The sequence below is a fragment of the Emydura macquarii genome, unplaced genomic scaffold, assembly GCF_026122565.2.
Source record: "Emydura macquarii macquarii isolate MOO-44397 ecotype Brisbane River unplaced genomic scaffold, CSIRO-AGI_Emac_v2 contig_1390, whole genome shotgun sequence".
NCBI classification, from domain to species: Eukaryota; Metazoa; Chordata; order Testudines; family Chelidae; genus Emydura; species Emydura macquarii.
This window is the reverse complement of record NW_027131527.1, coordinates 3,897,742-3,909,420: the sequence shown is the minus strand read 5'-3', so window position 1 is coordinate 3,909,420 and position 11,679 is coordinate 3,897,742. Positions and strand designations below refer to the sequence as shown.

General features: G+C 40.8%; 1 long non-coding RNA gene across 1 annotated transcript in view; it reads right to left on the bottom strand.

Moving 5' to 3' along the window:
* Window positions 1-3,860: 3,860 nt before the first annotated feature.
* Window positions 3,861-11,679, bottom strand: part of LOC137156197 (uncharacterized) — a 67,406-nt gene continuing 59,587 nt past the window's right edge. Inside the window, exon 3 of the long non-coding RNA XR_010920690.1 lies at window positions 3,861-3,971. This is a non-coding gene — a long non-coding RNA (uncharacterized lncRNA). The remainder of the gene's footprint in view (window positions 3,972-11,679) is intronic.

Sequence of the window (11,679 nt, the reverse complement as noted above, 5' to 3'; positions counted from 1 at the left end):
TTTTAAGTAACGTAAAGCACCAAAATGTAGATTTCCTTCATTAGTTGACACCAAGTGCCAAAGTTCATGCCTAAATACTACAGAGTGAAAGGTGCTTAAAAAGGCTTGTTACAAAGTTAGTGTTCTAGTTAGCTGCCTGTGTGCTAAGAATTCTTGAACAGAAAATTAGAGGTGGGCAAAAATCTGAATCACTCCATGCAGTAGTTGTTTGACTCCCACAGATTATTCTTCTGCGGATCAGATCCACTTTCTTCCTCACTACTAAGAAAAAATATAAAATCCCTCTTATTATAGTGTTAAATCAGGTATTCTTCCATAGAGACAGAGAGAGCACAAATGAAGGATAGTATGAGTGAGAGACAGGAAAGGAAGAAAAAAGGCGTACCTTATCTACATGACAACTTAGTTCGCAGCAAGCGGGGCTGTAAAGCACACTAGCCTTCTGTACACTAAGTATCCATGTGGACCCTGCTGCTGCACACTAAAAATTCCCTGGAGCACTTTGTTCTACCCTACTTTGAAACAGGAGTAGATCAAGCACACTAGGGAACTTTAAGTGTACAAGAGCAGGGTCCACACAGACACTTAGGTCAGGTCTATATTAGAAACTCACCTGCGCCACTGTAGTACTTCTGGTAAAGACACTCTAAGACGACAGGAGAGAGCTCTCCCATCAGCTTAATAACTCCACCTCCGTGAGAGGTGGTAGCTATGTTGGTGGGAGAAGCCTTGTCTACATAGGGAGGTTAAGGTTAGTATAACTTCGTTGCTCAGAGGTGGGGATCTTTCACACCCTTGAGTGACGTAGTTATAGTGAAGTAAGTGTGTACTGAAGACCTGGCCTCAGTGTACAACAGGTTAGCACAGTTTACACCCCAGTTTGCCATGAACTAAGTGCTCAACATGTGTAAACAAGCCCTAATAGATGCAGGCAGAAAAAATGAAAGGGGATGGGGGAGTGGCAACTAACAAAGGAAGAGAATTAAGTAGAACAGTGAAAAAGATAAGAAAAGAACAGAGGAAAGTGCAAAGAGTGAAGTTATTTTATGACTAATAGGTTATTAATTATAGCATAACAGGAAAATTCTAAACCCGGTAAGTATGTCCTATTTTAATCTCTTAATCACCTCCACAGATCAAGATCTTCTTGGAGGAAAACTCAGCTACATATCCCTAGCACCACCATCACAATACACTCTTGTAACTCTGACAATAGTTATTTCCATTCAAAAGACTCCTCTGTCCAAAAGCTTAAGGATGATGCATTTTAAACTAATGATTTGGTGTGTATAATATTATGGAGGTAAAATGCCTTATGTATACTGATCACTGAAGGAACAGCAAGGTGCAAATACACAAAGTGGCTACAGTTACTGGACTTAATACATTCATCCACTGAAGTACATTCTTCTGTGGGGGAGCAATGTGCTTCAACTGATTAAAGCAAAGACAGAGGATCAGGACTCCTAGGTTCTATTCCATGTTCTGGATGCCCTGTGAAACTCTGGCAAATCACTTACTGTCTGTGATCAGCACATTGATGTTTACTTTACTTACAAGGGAGATGTTTCTGAGGTTTGATTAAGCTCTGATTTAGTGAAGCACTTAAATATGTCTATAAATCCCACAGAAATCAGTAAATTTTAGCATGTTCTTTAAGGTAAGCTTGTGATTAAGTATGTTGCTGAACTGGGATCCTAAGCCTTGTCTACACTACAAAGATAACCTATGTTATTGACGTATCAACTATGTTAGGCTGACTTACAGCCAACACATTAATTACTGTGGTGGGTGATATCCATGCTACCCTCCTTGGGTTGGTCGTGTGTATCCTCACCAGGAGCACTTCCAGTGACCTAAGACCCCGTCTCTCAGCTCCTCTAGCCACTCCCCACTGGGAGCCTGGCTGCCTCACAGGCTCCTGGGCTCCTGGCGGGCTACCCTCCCCTCCTATTCTCAGCCAGGAGCCAGGGAAAATTGCCCAGGGCTTATCCCCTCCTCATTTCCCACTGTGAGCCGGGGGAAGCCACTAGACTTCTCCCCTTGCCACTCCCCCGGGCTTCTAACTAGGAGTGGGGTCCAGTCACTCATCTCTCCAAGGCTTTAGTTGCCCAACTTTCTTGTCAATTTCACAGCTCCAGCTGAGCCCTTACATTCAGGATCACACTCACTCTACACTGTGCATTATTTTTACACCATGATGTTTATAAACCCTTCTGGAAACATGCTTGGTTTTGAGAAGCCTGTTTTATAAACACAGTGCTCAGTACACAAAAAACATACTCTATTGAACAGTAGTTAGGCTGGGAAGGGGCTTGCTGCTTTATTTAACTACCGGAGGGGCAGAGGAGCCTTGAAATATCCACTAACTAAATAGGAAGTAAAGGAGTGGTGTAGTAGTTAACGCAGTTAACTCCTTGATGACTGCTTTACTACACAAGTGAATTTTGCTTTATTGTATTTTTTTTTTACAATACACTTTCAGTTCTTCTGTTCCCTGTAGCAGGGAAGAAGTAACATTCATACATAGAGTGTATGGAAAAGAAAGAGAGGGACTGAAAGGAAAACAGAGGGAAAACAGATGATTGAATTTATCAGTCTTCCACTAAGAGTAAGGAGTATCATGGGTGTCTTTCAGCAACAAGTGATCAGTTTCTGAATTCTTAAATTTCCACTGTCTTTATATTCCTGGTGGGTCAAAAGGTTATACAGCAGGGTATGCTGCGTTCTGTAGCCCTGTTTTGTGCTATCAAGTCCCAGAGAACATCACAAAGACCAGGTATTTCAGAAAACTAGTTTTCAAAGAGCATGATATAAACTGGCCTGGGTGGGGTGGGGGCGGTGGATGTAGAAGAGATGAGAAGAACAAGTTTTGTTTCTTTGTTTCTGTGCTGCTGTGTCTACCATTTGGTGGCTAGCCTCTGATAAGAGAGCTCTGGGTATGATCTAATCCCCTTTACCAGTGATACTCAAGTATACTGCTTTCTGGTCTAAAAGCAGTAGTTGTTCCTGGTGAGTCTCCTCTTGCCAGATCAGTGGAGCAACACTAAACTTGCTTTGCAGAAAGGTGCTTTTCCCATATGTAATGTACTGGGGGAAAATTTTTGGACAGTTTATTTGCCAAAAAATACAGTTGTCAACGCAAAAGTGTTTGCAAATCTGACATAAATTTGCTGAATAATTTCAGCCAGAAAAAAAGTTGAAGGCTAGATTCACACGAGGAAGATCCAGTTTTATAACTTTTACCCCAGTGGGTAGGGCATTCACTTGGGATGTAGGCGACCCCAAGTTCAAATAAGTCCCTGCTCCAATGACTATTTAGTTACTTATACAAAGTGCAAAACCTTCAAAGGATATGCTGAAATTCAGCACAGAAATGCCTCTAGCTTGCTGCTTAAGGCATTCACTGGTGAGCAGGGAGACCTGTGTTCAAATCTTTGCTCCAGAATGGGGTTTTAAACCTGGGCCTACCACATCTAAAGTAGTGCCCTAAGCACTGTACTAAAAGATGTAAGATTGGCACCTTCACCCTCCCCCCTCCGCCTTGCAAAGTTGACCCTTTAAAAACACCCAGAACAAAATATTTTCAGCTGGAAACATGTTTCAAGTTTTGTTCAACACAAAATGGACTCTTTGAATTTCCCAAAAATTTGTGGCACTTTTAGATTGGGTTTGATCTTTACCAATTTTTTTTTTTTTTGAACTGCCAAACTGAATAATCAATTATTTGCCCAGCTGTAATCTTATGTCAGTATCACTGACCCAGTCAATACAACTGTGGCCAGGGTATATGTGCACCATATTTCAGATGTGTCTTAGAAACAAACTGAACTTTAAAAAAAAATTACAACTTAATTTTTTTAAATCGCAGAAAAATAATTCACAGAGTGCTAGGAATTTTTTACCTCCTGTTTTAAGGATAAGATTACATCTTCAGCCAAAAGCTTCTGCAACAAAACAGCATTCCGCTTCTGTAGAAGAAACAAATAATCTCAGTAAGCATTTCATCTTTCTAAGAAGAAAGTTAACAACACTTAGCAGCCTCTATATTTCATCAATAATCATCTCACACAGTGCTACATTTGGGTGATAATGTCTAATGTTCAGGGAATTTGTATTATTTTTCCAAAGTAACTTTCTTGCAAACTGCTGATGACTTTTCAAATCCATTATTCTGCAAAATATTATTGGTTGCTGGCTGTAAATGTTTTCAGTTCAGCATCTGCAGAATACAGTGACTGGCACTCATTATTGTGTGTAAGAATAATTGGTGCATTAACTGAATGGTGTGTAACCTGCTTTTTCTCTCCAGTCCAGTCTCATACTTCCCTTGGTGTGTCTCTTTCTCTATCCATTCTTGTCTCTTCTACCCACTTGTCCCCTCTATCCACTACTGTCTTTTCCAATATCAATTTTTCCTTAAATGCATCAGGCCATGTCTATATTAAGAAAATTCACACTGGTGTAACGACATCAGTGAAGGCTGTTTACACTACAAGTTAGGAGTGTGAGTCCCCTGCTTGTATACACATACTCACACTAGCTCTCATCAAGCTAGCCTTGCTGAGTATATACATGCCTGAAACGGGTATGTACTTGACATGGCACAGCGAGCTCCACTGCCACCACCTATGCTACCGCAGCTACAGTGCTCTTTATACTTGCACTCGCTTGATGAAAGCCGGTGTGAGTATGTGCACACAAGCAGGGAAATCACACTCCTAGCTCATAGTGTAGGCATAATCATAGTTGCACTAGTGTAAAGACCAGATTTTTAAAGGTATTTTGGCATTGCTCCACTTAGGTTGCAAGGCCTAAAGGCTGGATTTGTAAAGATATTTAGGTGCCGAAAGACACAGATAGGTGCTTTTGAAAATCCCCTTAAGTGCCTAAGTACCTAACTCCTATTGACTTTCAATGAGACTTAGCCCCCTAAGTCATTTTAGAAAAACGGAAATTAGCCATCTAAGTCACTTAGGCCTTGCAACTGAGCAAAAGAACACCTAAAGAGCTAATATAAAGATGAAAGATGCAGATAGGTTGCAACCAAGAGCAGTGTGATTAAATAGTGAAGTTATGAATGCATCCTGTTTCAGAATTTGTGTGGTTTTAATTTCTGCAGTCATCTAATTAGCCAGCATTTCTCTGTGGGGAGGACTATGGTTTAAGCGCCTCTTGGTGTAATAGAGTGTACTGACCCTCTCTGTGATGAAGGTTAAGTTAAACATTAAGTCTTTCTTGATATTGTTTATAAAGGAAGAAAAATTAAATTAATCTCACATGCAGGTCAATAATATCCATCTATTGTCTAAAAAGTCTGACAGTATGAAAGGTGAAAGATTCTAGCTCTGCTTGACCTTGAATGTCAAGAAATTTTAGAATATGTGTGCTGAGCATCCACATTGCATTAGACATAAATTCTAGACACCTTTTTTTCTCTCTTTTGCTATAAATATACACTGGCTTTTAAATATTCTTAGCCTACTGGCTCTGTCTGTAACACCATGCTAATTCACTCATTTCGTGTCCCCCTCCCCCACTATCAATATTGTCTCACTCGCCTCCACTGCCTTTCTAATTACAGTAGGTTGCCCTATAAGGCATGCCAACATCAGAAGGGTTAGAGTAGTAGTTACAGTAGGTATTTATCTGTCTGCTGATAATACTATCTTTTCTGTCTTGAGCAATGATGTCAGAGCTATCTCCTTGATGGTGGTGGTGTTGAACTTGTGTTCTAGATACCAGAGATACTACTTCTCTACTGATGTACCATCATGATACTTGAGCTCAGTTGATGGTTGAGATCACCCTGGCTCGTAGTCCTTAGAGGTGAACATCTGCAGGATGAAGGGCATTTTCAGGGATGACCTTCTACTCTACAGTTCACTTGGGGGGCGGGGGAGATGGTTGTCATGAGTTGCAAAACTAGCTAGCTGGAGCACTCATACAGAGCCTTGCCTCTCTTGCCCCACTATTGTCTGTTGCCTCTTCAAGGCATGGATTTTAGGAGAGATTTTTAAAGGCAAGGAGGGCACTCAGGCACTAGCTTCCGTTCACAGTCAATGAGGGTTGGACACCTAATACCACTTTGTCTACTTACCTGTGTATAAGCCACCCAGCACACTATATAAATAATATACCAAAGCAATATACATCTAGATGCAGGAAGTATGACTTAAAATGTGGTTTCCTTTAGCTGAGAGGTTTTAGACCTCAGGGACTCTGCTAGATTCCCAAAACACTGTGGATTCTCTTTCCAGGGATGTTTTCTACTCTTCCCTTCCCTCACAAACTTGACGTTTCCTAGGGCTCAAGGGTAATAATTAAGAATGCTCAGACAACTGAGAATACTCCTTTGATTTCAAGAGACAAACACACCACTGTTTTATATAGAAATGCATATTAGTATGACTGTATATGTAATAGAACCTGGAAAATATCTTCATCTCTGAATAAAGCAACATAGAATTATGCCTGTCCTCAGCTTTGGAGATTTGCCATCAATCTAAAAACAACCCCTCACCAAACAACAGTATCACAGTCCCTCCATTGCCCTTCCCAGCCACCAGTCAGCAAGCATATTGCAAACTGATATCTCCTTACTCTCCAAGAAGAAAGTCCGGGACATAAACCTGAAGACACTCAAAACCGCCTTCACCGAACAAGGACATTCCACCAGAGAAGTAGATTGTTTCATGAAATGGGCCATCCAAATACTCTGAGAGAACCTGTTTCAATACAGAAATAAAACTCCCTCCGACCACACGCCCCTACTTGTCACTAGAAGCCATTCAGGCTATCATCAAACTACAACCCATACCCATGTTCAATGGGGACCCAATTCTGAAATCCTTTTCTGAAGCCCATCTTATGGCCTTCAAACAAGCCCCCAACCTCTCCAACCTCACCATCTGAAGCAAGCACCCCACAGACCAGGACCCTTCAACTCAAAGCAGCACCAGACACTGCCAGAACAACAGATGCAAAACCTGCCAATGTATCTCCATTCCTACAATGATAAACAGCCCCCACAACACACCTTTCAAGATTCAGGGGTCCTACACATGCCTATCATAACATGTGACATGCCTCATCCAGTGCACTAAATACCCCAGCAGCAACTATGCGGGTGAAACCAAACAATCACTATGCTCTCAAATGAACTCACACCGGAAAATGATAAAAGACAAGAACATCATATCACCCATGGGTCAACTCTTTTCACAAAGTGATCACTCTACTGACCTATCAGTCCTCATCCTCAAAGGAAACCTGCACAACACTTTCAAAAGATGAGCCTGGGAGCTTAAATGCGTAAGTTTGCTAGACACTAAAAATCATGGACTGAATAGAGATATTGGATTTATGGCTTATTACCACAACCTGTAATAACCACCTTCTCCCCAACTGCTCCTCTCTTGCCCTTCCTTTCCCCCCTGTGACTGGAGGGGTGTTAATGAGCCATTTCACCCTGAATGGTCGCTTGAAATATATTTTAACTACTTATGCTAAACAATCTGTTCAAATCTCGTGTTTAGCAGTGACACTTAGGTTGCCAGACCTGAAGAGCTCTCTGTAAGCTAGGGGCTTGTCTACATTCGCAGTTATGCTGGCAAAAGTTTGTTGCTCAGGGGTATGAAAAAAACACACACACCGAGCGAAATAAGTTTTGCCGGCATGAGCACGAGTGTAGCCACATTATGTCAGCAGGAGAGCACGTCTCCTGCCAACATAATAAAACCATCTAAATGAGGCTGTGGTTTTTTTCACATCACTGAGCGAACAAAGTTTTGCCAGCATAACTGCAAGTGTAGACAAGGCCTATAAAGCTCGTCTCTCTCAACAACAGAAATTGGTCCAATACAAGATATTACCTCACCCATCTTGTCTCCCTGATCTCCTTACCCTTTGAATTCCCTCCCCAAACACCCTATTGGCTCAATTCTCCCCAAGTCCCTGCACAAAGAGATGGCCTTTGAAGTATGCCTGAAAGGTTAATGGATAGTGGGCTTAGTTTTCATTTACATTATGTGGTCTGACACCTTTACATTGCCAGAGAAGTGGAAAAGGGCCTTAACGTAAATGAGATTTGGATTTTCAGGCCCTTTCAGAGAGAGGCTGAGAAAATTCCAAAGTCGAGTGATCCTCCTGCAGAACAGCTTGTGAGCTACTCCCTTCCTAAACCAAGGAAGCTCCAGCTCAAATACTTCTGCTAATCTCCACTACAGCACAGATGCACACCTGCATCCAGGATCTCCTGCAAAGTGCAGAAAGACTAATTTTGGCCATGAATAGAAGATATAAAGATATAGTTAAAAGCCTGGGGTACAGTTATGAAAATGTAAAGGACAGTAGGACCTTGTTGTACTTAGCACTTGTTTATTAAAAAATGTGTACAGGGGTTGAACTAACTTTCATTGCCAAGTATAGCCCACATTAACAGTACTTCACTTTGCCTCCCTCTAGTGGCTAGTGATTTTTACCTCCAACTTAATGGACTTGGCTCACTGGCTTAGACAGTACTGGCTTATGCTTTTTAGACCCAGAGTTCTCAGGTACAATTCCTGCACATGATCCAGCCAAAGAAGACATTACCCATTCATGAAAAATGAAGTAAAAAGTAAGTATCTTTTTTAAATGAAGTATAAAATAATGCAGTGGTCCCTTTGCATAGGTGAGTCATGTTGCCTGTAAATCACTCACTTAGACTGTTTGGAAGTGAGTCCACCAGCTTCCACATTATTAAAAAATGCTTTTAATTTTATTTTAAAGCTTCCAGATTCTTGTAGGCTTTAAAGCTCTCTTTTAGGGATGCTTTTTGAGCAGATGAAGTGAATCTCATGATTTTTCTGTCATTATAACTAATATAAGAACATAAGAACAATCATAATGGGTCAGATCAATGGTCTATCTAGCCCAGTATCCTGTCTTCTGACTGTGGCCAATGTCAGGCGCTTCAAAGGGAATGAATAGAACAGGTAATCATCAAAAACAAGCCTGATATTGTTGAAATAAAACCCTTACAACTTATTTTTTTGGCAATAGTCACTTCACAAAGTGTTTCAAAATTCAAGGCACCTAAAAAATGAATGACATAAAAACCCAAAGTTTCATCCCAATACTTTGTTTCCTAAAAAAGGAATCTGTCTAATAAATTTCAATACAACAGGGACTGCAAATCCTCATGCAACTTCCCTGATGGTTTAAATTTTAATTATTAAAGCAGTATATGCCATAATACTATAAGCCAGTGAGGCAGATTCATCAGTTAGGGCTGTCCAAGTAATGCTTCAGCGCTCAATTTCAGTTCCAAGTCCCTTTCCTCAGGACCACTTTTAATCATAAACAGAAGATGTTCAAAAAGCCAACATTCATATTAATCAAAACACTCAGTTATAAAGACATTTCCCACTTGTTGCAGTCGGATGGGTGGGAGGATCATGCATTCTTCCTCAGTAGGTAAGCCTTTCCTGGCTGCTAAGCAGAGACTCACTAAGGCTGCTCCAGCTATATGTCTCTACTCTCCGTGCTTAGGAGTCAGGAAGCCTTATATCTTGCTTCCTGTACATCACATGCTTGCTCTCAATCATATGCCCTTCAAACTACAGTTCCCTGCTGTAAAGAGCCTGTGGAATCAAAATAATTCAGCCAGGATGCCTTAGACTGGAACAGTGATAGAAAACAAGATGCCTTAGACTGAAACTGTGATAGAAATGCTAAATTCGGGCAGGATGTCTTAGAACTACAATAGAAATGCAAAATCGTTGGTCTATGTTGTAAGACATTAACTACCTTTGTAACAGCACCCAGCCATACCCTGTCAGATAGATAACAAGTGACTATATGTGACTCGGGACTCACTGGCACCAAAAGAATCACCGTGACATGCTGGCACCGTGAGACCCCCATTGTGTGTTATAAGTACCCTATGTGCGGTAAATGACCTGTTAAGTATCAGAAACTCCACTATACGATCTATATGTAAAAAGGAATCTTAAAAAGCTATATAAGCCACCTGTATTTTGTACCAAGGCAAAGTTCCAGAGATCAGCACAGGGATGTGCTGTCTGGGTTTCCCTATAACTATAGCTTCCTGTGTGTACGTCACAATTAAAGTTCTGCTCGATCCAACCCTAAAAGAGAAGCTGTGTGATCTTTTCCACGACAAGCCAAAGGGCCATAATGAGAGCACTGGAATGTGCGTGTACATGCTCAAGGCCCAATACTCAGTTACAAACACTTTCTACCCATTTACCATTGGGCAAGTTACCATCATCTGGATTCTGGTACGGAGACCTGGGTTTACTGGAACCTTCAGTGGGGACTCTCCAGAAAGGCAGATCAATACCAGATTATAGAATGTCTGTTGTCTGCTGCTGGAGAAATAGGCTGCCCATATGGGGCTAGATCTACTATAGAAAGTAAACCGGATACAAAATGATTCCACACAAGAATTTCAAAAGAGCCGGGTGAACATAAGTTTTTATTAACATCTCCAAACAAGCTTACAATATGAATCAGCTGTATTTAGCAGAGACTACTTTCTTTTGTTGCAAGAGTCAGTTATGTTAAACACTCATAAATAATGTAACGTACAGAAGCTCCCACATTTGTAAATGCTGACAATCATATGAAAGTTACAAAAATAAATGGGACATAGAGGGGGAAAAAATCTTTAAATCTGTCCTTGACTACTTCAAAGCCAGACATGTGTGCTCTTCAGTTTAATGTATTTTATTTTCCCAAGTTTCCTTTTCTTTTGTTTAATACTGGAAATTAAATTTAATATAGCACCAGGAAATAAATCATCCAGGCTTGGTAAGAAATTGCCTATATAGTGGTGTAAGCTGAAATCTCCCATATTATTCTGAATTTGTATTTAGTGCTTTACTATTTTTCAAACAAAAGAGACTTTACCTGAAGCCCACTTCAATTTCAGTGTAGCGTATTTCTTTTAAGCTTCAGTAATGGGTAAAGAAAACTTTCACATTATAACAGTGAATAACGTTCTTTTCATCCCTTTTGTTGAAGAAGACCACACTTAGAGGAAATATCAGCTTTTCTATACCTTCTTTTTGTACTGTCAATTGCTGAATGCTATGGAAAAGCGGAGAAACCTCGTAAGTGTTTGGTAAAACATGACAGGCATCTGTTGGAAACAAAAAAATTGGGGACCATCTAAATATCATAAATCTAGGTTAAAGAAAGAGTTATCTGCCTTAAACTATGTATGTGAAAGAGTTCTGAATCCAACGGGGGGGGGGGGGGGGGGTGTTGATCGCTCTGATCTGAAGAGTGAGAGTAGAAAGAAGAAACTTGCTCTACTCAGGTCCCAATCTCACAGGACAGAGACCATAGGTGGTCAGGGGTAGAGGTAGTCTAGGAAAGGCAGGAGAGTTTGGGAAGTGAACTTGGACCACTTCAGGGCCTGAGACTGGCACTCCAAGGTGCATAAGGGTTGGAGTTCCTCTCCCCCATTAACATTGAAGTACTGCTGAAATACTGCCCTTGGATAGGCAGATATAAAAATCCCCCAGTGAACACACTAACAATTTAAGTGTGAGACTCTAGACAAAATCTAAGGTCTTGTATACAAACTGCCACCAGAATAACGACACTGGTTTTAATTCACACCTTCTGTTATGCTGGCACAATATTTGAACATTCTTATTTGTTGTT